At 42.3% G+C, this 16,753-nt stretch overlaps 1 protein-coding gene across 4 annotated transcripts in view; it reads right to left on the minus strand.

Moving 5' to 3' along the window:
* MRTFB (myocardin related transcription factor B) overlaps positions 1-16,753 on the minus strand; it is a 180,898-nt gene that overhangs the window by 119,076 nt on the left and 45,069 nt on the right. Inside the window, exon 1 of one of the 4 annotated variants that reach the window (XM_044978706.1) lies at positions 1,834-2,655. The exons of the other annotated variants lie outside the window; for them this stretch is intronic. The gene's annotated coding sequence lies outside the window, so the exon portion shown is untranslated. Of the gene's footprint in view, positions 1-1,833; positions 2,656-16,753 lie in introns of those variants that run through there. 4 annotated transcript variants of the gene reach the window in all.

A 16,753-nucleotide genomic window follows, 5' to 3' on the forward strand; every position in this document is an offset into this window, starting at 1 on the left:
TCTCCATTTTATAATAATAATGCCATTCATATCCCATATTTTTTGTTCCTTTTTAAAAAAAATCCCACAAACCCGAACAGCACTTTTTGGTTTCTTCCATTTCTGATAGAAGCATGCAGCCTGCAGAGCTCTGCACTATTCTCATGAACTTTGCAAATACAGGATGCACAATTTTCCTGTATTTGCAGATGTACAAGTACTATAACGGTGGGGGACATGGTGATTTCTTCAAGGACTGTTTTCTAAGGTACACAGGGAAAAATAATTCAAGGTTATTGTTGGCATGTATGGAGCTGCCACAGACCGTGTCACTTCTGGGCCAAAGAAACTAGCACAGACTGGTGGGATTACATCATAATGCAGGTTTAAGACAACAAGCAGTGGCTGGACAGCTTTCAGATGAAAAAGGCCACATTGCTGGATCTGTGTTCTGAGTGCATCCCAGCTCCCTAGCATAGGGACACCAGAATGAGAGCTGCATTAACAGTGGAGAAATGAGTGCCGAGATCATTTTGGAGTTGGAAAATCCACAGTGGCTGCTGTTGTCATGCAAACGTGTAGGGCCACTAATCATCTCCTGCTATGCAGGACTGTCATTCTCAGCAATATGCTGGACATAGTGGATGGATTTGCAGCAATGGGATTCCCAAAGTGGGGCTGGGCAATAGATAGCATGCATATCCCTATATTGACACCAGTACACCTTGCCACAGAGTACAACAGAAAGGGCTACTTTTCTATGGCTATGCAAACATTGGTGGATCACTGGGGACGTTTCACTGATATCAGTGTCGGCTGGTCAGGAAAGTGCCTGATGCTCACTTTAGGAACGCAGGACTGTTCAGCAAGCTGCAAGCAGGAACATTCTTTCCCAACTGGCAAATTACCATGGGTGATATTGAAATGCCAATGGTGATTCTGGTGACCCAGCCCTTGTTCCCTGGGCTCATGAAGCCATGCAGTGGCCACCCTGACAATACCAAGGAAAAATTCAACTACACCTCTACCCCAATATAATGCCACCTGATATAACACGAATTCGGATATAATGTGGTAAAGCAGTGCTCAGGGTGGGGCGCGGCTGCGCACTCCGGCGGATCAAATCAAGTTCAATATAAGGCAGTTTCACCTATAACATGGTAAGATTTTTTGGCTCCCGAGGACAGTGTTATATCGAGGTAGACATGTACCAGAACAGCATGTGCAGAATGACTGTTGAATGTGCTTTTGGTAGACTGAAGGGAGACTGTGGTGTTTACTCACTAGACTGGATCTTGGTGAAAAAAATATCCCCATAGTAATAGCTGCCTGTTGTGTCCTGAATAATAGTTGTGAGGCAAAAAGGGAAAAACTGCCACCAGGGTAGAGGGAGGAAGTGGATCTGCTGCCTTCTGACTTTGAGCAGCCAGACACAAGGGCCATTTCAAGAAACCAACTTGGTGCTAGTGGGTTGAGGGCGGCTTTGAAAGGACACTTTAACAGTCAACCAAAGTAACGTTCTGTGCTGGACTGTTCTCTGGGCCTGGAGCTTTGGGTGCTGATTGGAACAGTGTATAAGCTTGCTGTACATTTACAAGTACTGTTTGCTTTGTGTACTGCTATGCATTCTGCACTATTTATTGTGAACTAATAACAGTAATTTGATTCTCCAAAAATAGAACTTTACTGAGTGGGAAAAACAGTGTAGAAAAACAGTGTGCAAAAAATACAGGCAATGTAATACACATTTTTAACATAAATTAACAGAGTGGAACTTTAAAATTGGAAAGGGAGTAAATATTTTGGTCCATTTGTGTCCACAAATGTAGTCCATTGTGGCTACTCATGCATCACCTGTGGTCCTCTCAGGTCAGTTGTATGAGAATATGTGATTTTCCCTGCTGTCCCTTGCCATGGAGTGATAGGGATAAGGATGTGGCCTGTGATGCCACATTGTATGTTGGGGTGTTTAGGGAACAGCAACCATGGAATTTTCCAGAGACTGCAAAGGTGGGGAGTCTTGGATTTTTGGACCTATAGGTCAACCAGGGTCTGTAGCATTTTGTGTTTGCTGCCTGAGAAGACCCATTATGTCCTGGTGCATCTCCCTCTCCTTTTCCTGCTGGGTTTCCTGGGCTTTCTCCATGCTGCTGGTCATACTGGCCATCCAAGCCCTTTGCTCATGGTCCAGTGTATCACTGGCTTGTAGGATCTCAGAGAACACATCCTCCATAGTCCTCTTCCAACTCCTCCTCATCAGGTCAGGCATTCTGTGGGTGTAGAAGGTGGGCACTTCTCAAGGCTGCCATGCCAAACACTGCTGATAAAAACAGACAGATGTGCAATTGGATTTACAGTCATCACGGAAAGGGGAAAATAAGTTTCAAAACTTCCTTCCCTTATTCCCATAAACACTTTTAATAAGAAATGCTTATTGACACTACAGCTTTGGAGTACCATGCCATAGTGAGTATGGCCTGCCAGGAGCAATGGAGGGAAGGCCGTTCTGTTGGATGAAGCTATAACATTTCAGCCCTTATTCCATGGGTATGAGTATAGGGCAATGGCATTGAATACTGGCACTATTTTCTACAGGTGATTGTGGTTTTAGCTGATACCTTACTCCTGAGGGTCACAAAGACAGAGAACACAGCTGCTACTGGTATCACTAAGCCACCCAGGCTCATATACTGCTTGCCTGTTTACTGAAACAGTTCCAGTTGAACTCATTGCAGAGTGGTGTAAAAAGGGTCCTACTGTGGAGGAAGAAATAAAGCAGCCATCCACAGAAACTTCTGGGAGAGGATTGCAGAGTACCTCCATGAAAGTTTCACCAAGATGTTTCAGAAGAACAAAATGGACATCTCTAAGTACATAAACCAAGTGTTCCGCATGCCCCCTCCAACCCAACAGGAGAATGAAAAGCAGATGCCAACTCTATCTCTGTTTGTTCTACCTCTCTCTCTTCTTGTATGAGTAAAACAATGAAAAGTTGATAACTTTGTCTTGTTAACTTGGGGGTGGGCTGGGCACCATCTTTAAATCCAAACATTGTAAGGAAAAATGCATGCACAAACTTACCTGAGTTTCCTTCCCCTTCATCAGGCTCATGCAAGCTTGCATAGTGGAAATGGCTAGGTGGGGAGTCTCAAATGGGTCCTGCCTCATTGGATGGCTGGAACCCCATCTGGTGTCTCCCCCTTCTCCTTCCTCACAGTTCACAGCCAGGGTCTCTGTCTCCTCAGAGATATCCACAGTGGTATGCAGGGTGCTGGTGAGGTCTCCATCAAGTATGGCATGCAGCTCATTGTAAAAGTGGCAGGTCTGCAGCTCAGCACCAGATCTATTGGTAGTTCCCTGGCCTTGTGGTATGCCTGGCAAAGTTCCTTCATTTCCCAAGGCACTGCTGCTGATCCCTGTCATACCCCTTTGCCTGCATCCCCTGTGCAATTGAGTCATAGATCTCCACATTTCTATGGCTGGTCCATAGTGGTGCTTGCACAGCCTCTTTTCCTCACAAACCCAGGACAGCCAATGCCTCCTGCCTACTACAGGCAGGAAAACGTCTAGTGTGTGGAGTTGGCATGGTTGGCTGAGCAGTTGCAGACAAGGGAGAGCTCTTAGTTGTGCTCACTAAGGTGGGCATCCGAGGACAAGGAATTTCAAAAACACACAGGGTTTTAAAGGCAGTATGCGTGACTTCTGGTCTCTGTGACCCCCAAGCAGTGGAGTTGCCACCTGTGACCAGAGCTGTCACTGTCATACAGAATGGGGCATTGTGGGACAGCTAATGGAGGACTGTTGGGGTCAACACAGGTCATAGAGCATCTACGCTCACTGTGTCAACCTCAGTAGGTCAACCATGGCTCTATATTGTTCAAGGAGGTGGTTTTACTGCATCACTGTAACAAGGCACTTACATCAGCTGGAAACAAATTTAAGTGTAGACTCATGCACAAATATGTTATTGCAAGGCAACTTACATCGGTCTAACTTTTTAGTGTAGACAAGGTCTTCGAAACTATAAGCATGTCCACTCTGATTCTTCCCTGGATTTGCTGGAGGAATTCTTGGAGGATGGGGAGCAGAGGAGGGCTCAGATGTTTACTGTGAGCTCTTACATCTTTATTGAAGGAGTAGCACAATGAAACTTTTATCAAGACAACCTTTCGGCCAAGTGCTCATTACACAGTGGAGTTAAGTAGGCATTAACAAAAAAAAGTTTTAAATAGGCTGACTAAAAATCCCTTTCTCTCTCAATTGCTCAGCTTTTAGTTTTTTGCTATGTCACAATTTCTTATTCCAGCATAGAACGTTCCAGAAGAGACAATAGAATTTCCAATGTAAAAGAATATGAAGTAAAAAATAGTTTTAAACCAAAACCCTCTCATGCTGTTTTACATAATAAATAAGTAAAACAGGACTTTTTCTCTTGCCGGCACATCTTTAGAGGATGCTCCTTATATTTGGAATGATGCTTGGAAAGCTCATGAACTGAAATCTTCCCCCACAGTACTACTTTGAATAATAGTCAAATGGTAACCACTGCTATTGTCAAAATTCCGAAATCAGTTTCCATTATACCCCTGCATTTTCACTCACTCTTAACTTTCTAAAACTGTCATTTTTGGACTCTGTCTCTAAATATATATATTTAAAGTTGAGCAAAATCCCCTTAGCCTTTCCTGAGTTCTGAAAAGGTGAGAAAATACAGACTTATGCCATTTTAATACACTGCTGCTATACTCTTTTCCCCACACAGAACTCAAAACCAGAAGAACATTGAAACTCGATCTGTGCATAGTTCTCTATGCTAATGTTATAGGGCATTAAAAAAAATCACTAACTTTTTTGAGCATCAGTGCATATTCTACATCCCCAGCTTCACAGATACATTGTGTAAAGCTAGCTGATGATATGAGAGCATGGGAGCCTAAAACTCCTATGTAAGTTGTAGTGGATCCTATTTAAGTGAGCACACAGACTTAAAATACTTAAAACTGATTCTCCTTTGTAAGCAGCCTATGTTAAATAAAGGTGAGTTAACTCCACTCTGATAGCCTGGAGTATGTGATACTTTTAATTTGGGCAACATCCTCCAAAACAACCTAACTCCTCTTCTTAAGAACAAAAACAGGAGAAAAAAAATCAATTATTAGAAGTGATATAACATTTCACATCCTCAAAACACTGTATAAGAGTTAGCAAATGAATCCCCAGTAGCTCTCTCTTATGGAGAAAACTGGGGGTATGAAAAACTACAAATTCAACAATTTTATACAGCAGCTACTCATTGAACAATATTCTGCAAATGCTAAACTTTCATCTGAAAAATAAATTAGGAGTCCAATCCAACAGAAACATAAGATCCAATCCTGAAAATAAAAATCACCTGGACAGACTCCCGTGGCTCTGACAAGCCCCCATGAAGTCAATGGGGCACTCCAGAAGCATAGTAGTCCACCCTAGTTTCTTTTTTGCCGAGAAGCAACAGTATCCAAGCAAACAACAGAAGAAGCAAAGGTTGCATGCAATTCACTGCAACTCTATTCACTTCAATGAAGCATAGCAGCCAAGTTCTATTCAACTACATATGGCATTTTTTGGAATTTTTAATGTATTTTGCATATAATCTATTTTCAACTTTTTTTTAAAGTGCTAATTTAGCACTGGTGAAAAGCAACCCCGGTGAATGAAGCCCTCTGTTTATCTGCATAGTCAGCCTTCTCATACATGCTGCCAGCGTGTATCAACCTTAATCAGTGATTCTTGTAATGAGGATTATAGCTCATCAGAGAACAACAGCAATTTTTTTCCCTTTCAGAACCTTAAATCAAACTGAAATCATTACAGTGCTTCATACTGTGCAAGAAACTCCCGAAGGAAAAGGGGGTGACAAGGAGCTAATGGGACACATGGGCAGGGCTGCCCACAGGATTTAGGGGGCCTGGGGTCTTCGGTGGCGGGGAGCCCCCACTTCGGCGGTAATTCGGCAGCAGAGGGTCCTTCCGCTCCGGGACCCGCCGCCGAACTGCCCCAAAGACCTATGGCAGGGCCCCCCCCGCTGCCGAATTACCGCCAAAGACCCGGCACTTCGGCGGCAGGTCCCGCTTCGGTGGTAATTCAGCGGCGGGGGGTCCTTCCACTCTGGGGTGGAAGGACCCCGCACCGCCGAAGACCTGGAGCGGAAGAAGCTTGGGGGGCCCGGGCCCCACGAGAGTTTTCTGGGGCCCCCAGAGCGAGTGAAGGACCCCGCTCCAGGGGCCCTGAAAAACTCTCGTGGGGCCCCCTGCAGCGCCCGGGGCAAATTGCCCCACTTGCCCCCCTCTCTGGGCGGCCCTGCACATGGGAGCAATGAGGAAAGTAGGCTCATCAGGAAATGGGAGCTAATAAGGAAGGCATTGACACAGGAACTAATTTGGGGAGAGGAGAGCTAAAAGGGGTAAGTGGGAAATTCAGGATCTAATGGGGATAAAGGGAACCAGGAACCTCCAAGAGCCATGGTGGAAGAGGATCTAATAGAGGTGATAGGTTGGGGACAGGTATAGAATTTGACTGGCTGCATAGATGAAGCTAAAGGGAATCAAGGAAATGGGGACCTCAACTCACCCTCCTCCTCATACTGAGTTTATGGGGTCCCACTCCCACATCATCAACTGACCACCACCGTTTGTGTTAACTGACAGCCTTAATAGAGGCATTTAGAACAGCATAGGCTACGGAAACAATTACAGGAAGTCCTCTCCCCTGTGCTCTTCTCCCATATTAACTTACTTTTACATGACTGGCAGCTTTTATTCAGACTTATATGAAAACAAAAGATGGGATGATAAATAACTTTTCAATTTCAGAGTCTGCAGTGCTCCCATGTGAGAGTTAACACTGTGTAAAGCAGCTATCCTCTCTGTAACAAGCTTAAGGTTACTTTGTGAATAGAGTGATAGAAGCTTCAGTTTTTCACCATTTGATTCCCTTGGGGTGTGTGTGTGTGTGTGTGTGTGTGTGTGTGTGTGTGTGTGTGTGTGTGTGTGTGTGTGTGTGTGTGTGTGTGTGTGTGTGTGTGTGTGTGTGTGTGTGTGTGTGTGTGTGTGTGTGTGTGTGTGTGTACTTACATTATAAAAGATTCTGACCAATTAACTTCATTTCAATTAATCACATAAGTAATTCCTAATGTGCTTTCACATTCAGTACCTGTCAGTTTTAAACAGGTGGAATGTCTTGTGATTAAGGCATAAGACTTGGAACTGGGAGACTGGGCTCATACACCCAATTCTGTCACAGACATTCTGTGACAGTTTGGGCAAGTCCCTTCATGTCTATGCACTTCAGTTTACCCATCTGTAAAATGGGGTGTGCAATTTATCTCACCGGAATTATGAGTAACTCATTAGTGCTTGTAAAATGCTAGCTAGCTATTCTATATGGACCTTGTTACTGGAGTATCTGAACACTTTTCTATCCTCATATGGAAAGTACTGCAGAAGTGCTAAATATTACACTATTGAAATATTTACATAAATCATAATTTGGTATTCCTTAAGTACTAAGATGTCATCATACTATTGTGATAAATTTCTAAAACAAAACTATTCCTAATTCAAAAATCCATGAATTTGTTTTCAAACAAACAAAAAACAACAACAGAAAAACTTATCCTCACATATAACAAAGATTAATAAATTGTCAAATTAATTAATTAATTAATTAATAGATTAATAAATTGTCAGAATAAAACGTGTTAGGGGGTGTGAAGGGGAAGAAGCAGAGAATTAGTACCACCAGCTTTGTTACAACTGAACTGTGGGGAAATGCAAAAATTCATACTGCAATTTCATATCACAACCTGTAAAGAGGAAACATACAAAGAGAATTCTACTTTTATGTAGGAAAATTTCCTAGTGAAAGAAAATAATATGTATATATCTGCAAGTTCCACCACCTTCAAAAGGTCAAGTGGAGCTCAACTCCTTTATATGTTGGTACATTTCCCGTCCCCCACAAATGTTTAAAAGCTCAGGAGTATTTGAGATTCTACTGGTCAAGGGGGACACTGGCCCTTTAAGAAAGAGCTGCCAAAGAGCAGGGAACTGTAGACGTTCCTGGAAGGAAGCTGTAGATGGTTTCCAAGGGAAGGCTGAAGGCAGGAGAGAAGCAAGAGGGGTTTACTGGCTGACCTCCCCAAGCCAGAGAGCCAGGGCCAGAGGACTGAAGGCCAGAGAGAAGCAGAGGGAGTTGCCTGCTGATGTCTAAACTGGAGAGCCAAGCCATGGGCTGGAGAGTGCCGAAGGCAGTGAAGAAACAGGGTTTATCCACTGACATCTCCATGCTGGAGAACTGGACCCATAGGAACAGTGAGAAGGCCTGAGGGATGCTCCCCTGGCAAGGATGATTTCCAAGGAGAGAGGCTATCAGGGTTCCTGTTGGGAAGAATGGGGTTGCACTCCAGCTGGAAGGGTTGAGGTTGCTGTCCTGGCAGAGGGACAGAAAAGGACGGATAAGAATCCTAGGTGTGATGGAAGATGCCACAGTATGGTTTGCTCTTTGTAAATGGACTACAGGATGTGCAATTTTAAGACTATATACACTTTGGTTATAAATGGATTATTTGGAGGATTTTTATGGACTATTTTGCATGACGTTTTTGTAATAAACTGGACCCAAGGAGGATATTATTAAGTTAAAAGAGAATGTTGTGGAGTCCTTGGAATAACTGAGAGAGATAACTGAGGCAGGTGCACCAGTCATTCCATGACCTTCCACAGGAAGGCACTCAAGGCAGGGCTTCCCAATGAGAATACAATGAAATCCATCTTCATATTGCTCAACATTCCTAAAGCTTAAGGAAAGTCGAAAAGGGCTAACACATATAATTTCATGTTCAAAACTATGTGGAAAGACTGTTTTTCTACTTCAGTGAGTTCATGCTGATACACAGTAAAAGTATTCTTAATTCTTTTAGGATACTTTACTTTTTATATTTAAACATTTACACTAACATTTTTCTAAAGAAAACACCTTTATAAAATAAACAAATCCACTAAAGAACATCAAGGGATACCCTGAATGGCGTCCACTGTAAAAAATGAAATGTAACTCATCCCACAATACATATCTAACAATAATGGAGCACCAGTAATTAATACTACAATCTTAGTTCCTAGGCAAAATTTGAGTAAAAGGCTTTTGCATAAAAGAACTAGGTAGGTGTAGGGAGGGAGCAATCCCACTTCCTAATTAAAGGTAGGATGTGAAGTACCTGCACAGTTTGCTTGCTATGGCATGATGTAGCTGCTATGATACTCTGCACCCTACTGTGCTGATCTGTGCCATTTGTTGTGGATCCACTCGCCATATCCCTGCTACTTCTTCATCCCATCTGCATGTTATGGAGCTCCGGGGAACACAGTAGGTTTCAAAGTCTCCCTTATGTATTTTCCCTGCTTCTCCTTGCATTCTCCTTGCCAGGGTCTGAGGGACTGACCTTAACATAGTTCACACCACTGTGATTAGTTATTTTAAGTAGGGCTGTCCATTAATCACAGTTAACTCATGTGATTAACTAAAAAAAATTAATCGTGATTAATAGCACTTCTAATCACACTGTTAAATAATAGAATACCAACTGAAATTTATTAAATATTTTAGATGTTTTTCTACATTTTCAAATATACTGATTTCAATTACAACACAGAATACAAAGTGTACAGCAGTACCTCACTGGTGCTATACTTCAGAACGGAGTTCAGCATTGGTTCCATTTTTCAGTTTTGCATTCTCACACCTGATACTTTTAAACAGAAGTCTAATAAACTAATGAATGGAATTTAGACTAGTCCATGTTCTCTCATTTGGGTCTACAGGTATAGGGGTTTCCTTAGCACAGGGGTTGGCAACCTTTCAGAAGTGGTGTGCCGAGTCTCCATTTATCCACTCTAATTTAAGGTTTCGAGTGCCAGTAATACATTTTAACATTTTTAGATGGTCTCTCTCTATAAGTCTATAATATATAACTAAACTATTGTTGTATGTAACGTAAATAAGGTTTTTAAAAAGTTTAAGAAGCTTCATTTAAAATTACATTAAAATGAAAAGCCTCCCAGACCGGTGGCCAGGACCTGGGCAGTGTGAGTGCCACTGAAAATCAGCTTGCGTGCCGCCTTCGGCACACGTGCCATAGGTTGCCTACCCCTGCCTTAGCATATGGTACAAGCCATGTCAACCCTCCTTATCTTCTTGATGGAAGAGTGAGTAATAAACTCCAACCAGCTGAAACTCAGAGTTTCATCTCTCCTGACAATTTATTCCTAGGTGACAATAGGGCCCAATGATTCTTACTGCATGCTTCACTACTAGTTAAGCAGAAAAAGTATGCCATAAAAATAATTCGAAATTCTGTTATTTGTTAGTACACCAACCTCATATTTGTACTTATACTAGGACTTAAATATTCAGTAAACAGTTTTTATAATCCCACATGCATGTTATTTAGAACCTGTATTTTCTGGGGGGAAAAAATAAAAACAAACTGGAAAAGCATGAGAGAGTGCACACAGCATGGGCAGCAGGTATCATAGGCTGGAGGAGGCTGTGCCTCCCCAAACAGCCTTGTGTGGCCCCGCCCATGCCCTGCTCCAGGCCTCTTCCTGCTGTTCCTTCATCCTACCCACTCTTCCCTAGCCCAGGCTGGCTGGTGCGAGCCTCCGGGACTCAAGGCAACTGGTGCTGATGCTTGGGGCCATGCTGCCCGCCCGGTGCTTGGGTTAGGGGCTCACCCAGAGCTCTGGGGCTAGGGGCGCTGCGGCCATACCGTCCAAAGCTCTGGGGTTGGGAGGTGGGGGGGGGCACTGGGCTCCTGTGGAGGAGTGGGGGCAGAAGAGGAGGGTGAGGGGTGGGGCCTTGGGCAGAATGGGAGGGGTCAGGGGCTAGCCTCCCCCAACAGCAGGTTCACCAGCCACCCATGGCACACAGTACATGTGGCACTTAGAGTCAAAGTAATAATTGGATATATACCAATCTCCTAGAGCTGGAAGGGACCTTGAAAGGTCATCGAGTCCAGCCCCCTGCCTTCACTAGCAGGACCAATTTTTGCCCCAGATCCCTAAGTGGCCCCCTCAAGGATTGAACTCACAACCCTGGGTTTAGCAGGCCAATGCTCAAACCACTGAGCTATCCCTCCCCCCGTAATGCACTTGGACTGTAGAAACAAAGAATAGAATTAAATCCCCACTAATTTAGTGAAAAAGCTACTGAAGAAGCCAAATGTAAGAAAAACTTTGAAATAGCAAGGCAGAAAAAAAAGCATTTTATTGCCTCAGACTTACAGAAACCTATCCAACCAGTTTATCATGTCCCACAGAACAAAATGATAAGCAAAAATAAGTGTTTGTTTCCCCTCTGGCATTCAACAAACAGGCAGCTACTTGACAACTGAAGAATGTACTTTGTACCAACAAAACCACATTGACCTTGAATCTCGGACAAACAATTTTTAAAAGCACCCTCTTTTGCTTAACAACTTTGCTAATATTTATTGAAGTTACACAGAAATATTTGCGTGAGAGTTAACATAATTTTGCTGAGCACTATTATTATTTGTATCATAGCTGCAACCCACTGGGATTGAAGCTTCATGGTGCCAGGCCCTATACAACTACACAATAAAAGACAGTGATAGTTTTGTTTTTAAAAAGCCACTTCTCACCTCATTACCTTGACCCAGCCAAACATGCTCTTGAAGTGCTAATTAGCATCTCACTGGGACTCATTAAAAAGATTAATTTTGACAAAGAGCAACTCAGTAAGTGAGTAGTGAGATACCTGTTAAAGAAAATAGGAAAAACCTACAAATGTAATAGTAAAGCAGAGGAGAGGACATGAGTATATAGATGGGGAAAGATGATGAAGAAAAAAAATGGGACATCGGAATGAAATAAATTGACCAGTAATTCTCAAATTCACCTTTTCAAAAGAAAACAGACCCAAAAGCTTGGAACAGATCATACCAGTCTTTGATTAGCTGTCCAGCCATCAAGATAAATACGTATATGTCTCTACTCAAAACCTCAGTCATTTTCTCGTATGCTATTCACCAGCAACACTGGATTATGTCCACAGTAGAACATGTCCACCTGCATCATCTTTTCTTTTTGAAGTATCCAAATCATCCCTCGTCAAATTAGGAGTGGGACTTAGGAAAAAATTCAGATGTTATATAATTTCTCAAAACCTGTACTGATAAGTGAGGCAAAGTAAAAATATTACTTATGACAGACTCTGTGGCTGTATCATTTAGAAAGCTTTTCTCTTTGTATTCCTATGACTCATCTATCCCTCCTGTTTTTTTACTGTTGCTCATTTTCTCTAGATTGCAGTTAAAATGTTCTTCCACTCCTTCCTAATTCGCCCACAAATCATCCATTACTACTACAATGGTTCTAGAACCATAAAAGAAGATGCAAAGACAGAGGTGCATCAGTACCCATCCCTTCAATCAGAGACAGCTAATTGTGTAAAATATGCCTCTTGATCCTACTGGATGATTCCTGTTCAATGCACCAGAAGCAGGTCGTAAAAACCCAGTGTCTCTGCCATTATGTCCTGGAAGAAAATACTGTCAGCACTTGGTCTACCACAAAAAAAACCACCACCTACTTCACTTGAAGATGAAACAAGAATCTTCTCAAAGCTCAGTGTTCAAAATTCAGTTGGATGTACACACTGATGTACATACATACACGTATGATCTCTGATCAGCGCAGTGCTGCTTTCAGTTATGTCAGAGTGCTGCAACCATTTCTAATGTCAAATTGATAGTCATAAATGGGACTCGGAATAACTGGCTTATATTTAGTAAGAAAGACACGGTGTGTGAGGTAATATGTATTGGACCAGCTTCTGTTGGAGAGGGAGAGAGAGACAAGCTTTCAAGCTTACACAGAACTCTTAAGGTCTGGGAAATGTACTCAGAGCATCACAGCTAAACACAAGATGGAACAAGTTGTTTAGCAGAAGTAGTTAATACATATTTCAAGGGACCAATATTGGTCAAGTGGCTTGGTAACACCTCTTCAGACATGGGGTGGGGGGGAGAGGAGTAACTGGGACAGGGGGTTAGTGGGTTATAGATTGTTGTAATAAGCCATAAACTCAGTATCTCTAGTCACTCTATGATATTTACTGTCTAGCAAAGTTACGAATTTAAGCTCCTAGGCTCGTCTTTTGAAGTTGTAAAGCAGTTTTCCTTAGAGGATGAGGACATAGAGGCCAGACTGAACAGAGACACTGGATTTATGGCTTATTACAACAATCTATAACTCACTAACACTCCTCTCCCCCCACCCCAACTCCTCTCCCCAAAACCGAAGAGGTGTTAACGGGCCACTTCACCTTGAATGGTCCCTTGAAATATATGTTAACCATTTATGCTAAACAATGTTCCACCTAGTATTTAACTGTGACACTCAGAGGCCTGGTCTACACTAGAATTTTACATCTGTAAAGCTACATCTCTCTCAAGGTTTTTCTTCACAAACAGTGCTGCAGCTGTGCTGCTGTAGCGCTTTAGTGAAGATGTTCCTACACCAACGGGAGAGCTTCTCCCATTGGCGTAGTTAATCCACCTCCCTAAGAACGGGGCCGGCTCTACTGTTTTCGCTGCACCAAGCAGCGCGCCAAATTGCCGCCGCGGACATGGGGTGGAGGGGCAGTCCATGTGCCGTTAGGGCGGCACGCGTGTTTCGGCGGCAGCGGCAATTCGGCGGCAGCTTCTGTCTTCAGCCGGAAGACAGAAGCTGTGCCGCCGCGGACAGCTGAACATAGAAGCTGCCGCCGAATTGCCGCAGCCGCGGAAACGTGCGTGTCGCCCTAACGGCGCACGGACTGCCCTCACCGTCCGTGGTGGCAATTTGGGGGCAAAAACACTGGGACTGCCGCCCCTTGCAGATTGCCGCCCCAAGCACCTGCTTGGGATGCTGGTGCCTGGAGCTGGCCCCGCCTAAGAAGCAGTAGCTATGTCAATGGGAGAAGCTCTCCCATCGACATAGCGCTGTCTATATGGGGGGGTTAGGTCGGTGTAACTACATTGCTCAGAGGTATGGATTTTTCACATCCCTGAGCAATGTAGTTATATCAATATCAGTCTCTAATGTACACCTGGCCTCTCGGGGCGATGGATTACCTACGCTGACAGGAGAATTGCTCCCACTAGCATAGACAGTGTATACTCTGAAGCATTACAGTGTTGCAGCCACAGAAGTGCAGCTGCACTGCTGTAGTGTTTGAAGTATAGACAAAGTACATTTCCCAGACCTGAAGATGCTCGAAAACTTGTCTCTCTCATCAACGGAAGTTGATCCAATAAAAGATATTGCCTCAACCCCCATGTCTCTAATATTCTGGGACCAACAAAATTATAACACCATTTATATTTAAAAGGACTGACAAATAATGTCACACAGGATAGGTAAGAACAGCAAGGAACAGAGTTTATTCAGATGTTTTTCAAATAATCAATTTCATACAATCTACACCTGTTGTCTGAAGCAAGAATGCATTTCAAAGGGGGATTTAATTTAACTACTTTCTTCAATACACTTATATTTGGAAGGTCTCTCCTGCACATCTGTTACACATACTATAAATTACTGTTGAGTTATTTGATTCACATCAAGCACCACAATTTCCCAAAACAAACTAAAAAGTCAAAAGAAAGCAGGGGACATGGGAAAAACTGCATGGATGTGCACACTTAAAAGCTGTGCACCTAACGTACAGGTCAGTATTCTACAGCATGAGGTACTTTTAATATGGGTATTTCCTCTGCTGTGACTGTTAGGATGGATTTCAGTGATTTATCTTATTTATTTCTAATGCAAATATTGATCTTCAACAAAACAATAACTGCAGCAATCAGAATGATTTTCCATTCTTCCAGTAACACAGCTGCATCTACACTGGGGGGTTTGATCAGCATAGTTTTGTCAATCAGTAGTGTGGGTTTTTCACACCCCGACAGGCACAGCTATGTCAACCTAATTTTTAAGTGAAGCCTCAGGCTATGTCTACACTACAGCTTATGCTGGCATAATTTACGTCGCTATGGGGTGTGAATAAGCCACAGCCCCCCCAGCAACATAAATTACACCGACATAAACACCAGACGGACAGCGGCCACAGTGGCCACTGCTGACTAAAAGATTCTGAACTTGAACACATGGAGCAAATACACCATAAGTGCACTATGTTTATGGACAATCATTCAAAAGAAAACCTGCATTTCAAAGGCCATCTTCAGAATATTTTCTTTTTAAATCTTATATAGTTGTACATCTCTTCAGTCTGAATAGAATTAATTAGATTAAGGAAAGACGTTAAAATTGCAGTAAGAGTACCCGTTATCAAATAATCACTATAACCTGAATTGCATGGTAAATCCTTTGATAGTTATAGTGAATACAGAACATTTTGATGCTATATGTATTCTTTTCTTTATTTTCTGTAGTTACCAATTGGTGCTTTGAAACTGAGATCATTTAGATTTAGGCACATTAATTTTAAATCTTCTACAGTCCCCTCGCCTCTTTGTTCTTAGTTTTTAGGAAGTGTAAATTGCTAAGCTTTCATACTATTTCCTGACATCATATTCTCCTCAAACTCCCATCCCTCCATCCAAATTAAATGCATTATTAACTAAGCAAGTCTTTTCAAAGCAGAATTCACACAAAAATCTAACTGAATACCTACTCACATTCATGAAATTTTATTGGCTACAAATTATGCTTAGGAGTCATTTTTCAGAGTCAGAGGCAAATTCATATTTTCCTTATTCATGCAAGTAACCCCACTGAAGTCAATAGGAATGCCTCTTTGTATGAAAACTTTAGTGCTTAATATGTTATATCCTACCTTTACTACCTCTCTTCTCCCATTATGAATTAGTAGGTTAATTTAGTTTTAATTAAAGTAATAAATGAGTTATTGAAGTGCAGAAAAGCAAATTAAATTCATAAATGTCTACTTGTTAATTTTGGTTTAAGAAGTATGAAAAAATGTGCCTTAAATGCCTAAATTCAGCTGACTGTATGTAATTTTTAAAGATGATTTATATTTATGTATAGCAATTGTGAATGGTGCCACTGTAATGCAACTCAAATTAGGTCTCACTTGTATTTTCTTTTGCAAAAATGTTATTTCACAAAGCTGACTTGTCTAATGGAATGCACAGATTATGGAACAGAAGTACTTTACTTAGCAACAAATTTCTTAACCCCCAGTTCCTGTTTACTATGGTTACACATAGTATGAGAACACTGTTGTGACCAGAAGGAGAAGAATATTAAAAAACAAACAAACATTATCTAAAAAATTGTCTCTCTTCTCTATCACCACCATTAGAATTCAGTATCAATTAGAAGACCTCAGATGGCCAACACCAGAAAACTACTTCTTCCAAAAGATTCACAGTTAGGTCTTAGGAAAAAGTTTGCACAACTTCGCTATTTAAGCGGGTCACCAAAAAGAGAGGTAACAAAAAGAACAGTCACTTACGTTGTAGTAATTGTGGTTCTTCAAGATGCATGTCTATATGGAGTCCATTTGTGCACCCCACAAGTACAATATCAGATTCTTTTAGTCAGCAGTGTCTGTTGGGGCCATGCCTCAGCCCCAAGTGCCCCTGCGCACCACATCCGAGGGCATAAAGATGGAATGGTCCCGCTCCTCCCCGCTTCACCCCTCCAATTCCTTCATCAATACAGAATCCCAGAAAAGTAGGTTT

This window comes from Mauremys mutica, chromosome 11 (genome assembly GCF_020497125.1).
Source record: "Mauremys mutica isolate MM-2020 ecotype Southern chromosome 11, ASM2049712v1, whole genome shotgun sequence".
Taxonomy (NCBI): domain Eukaryota; kingdom Metazoa; phylum Chordata; order Testudines; family Geoemydidae; genus Mauremys; species Mauremys mutica.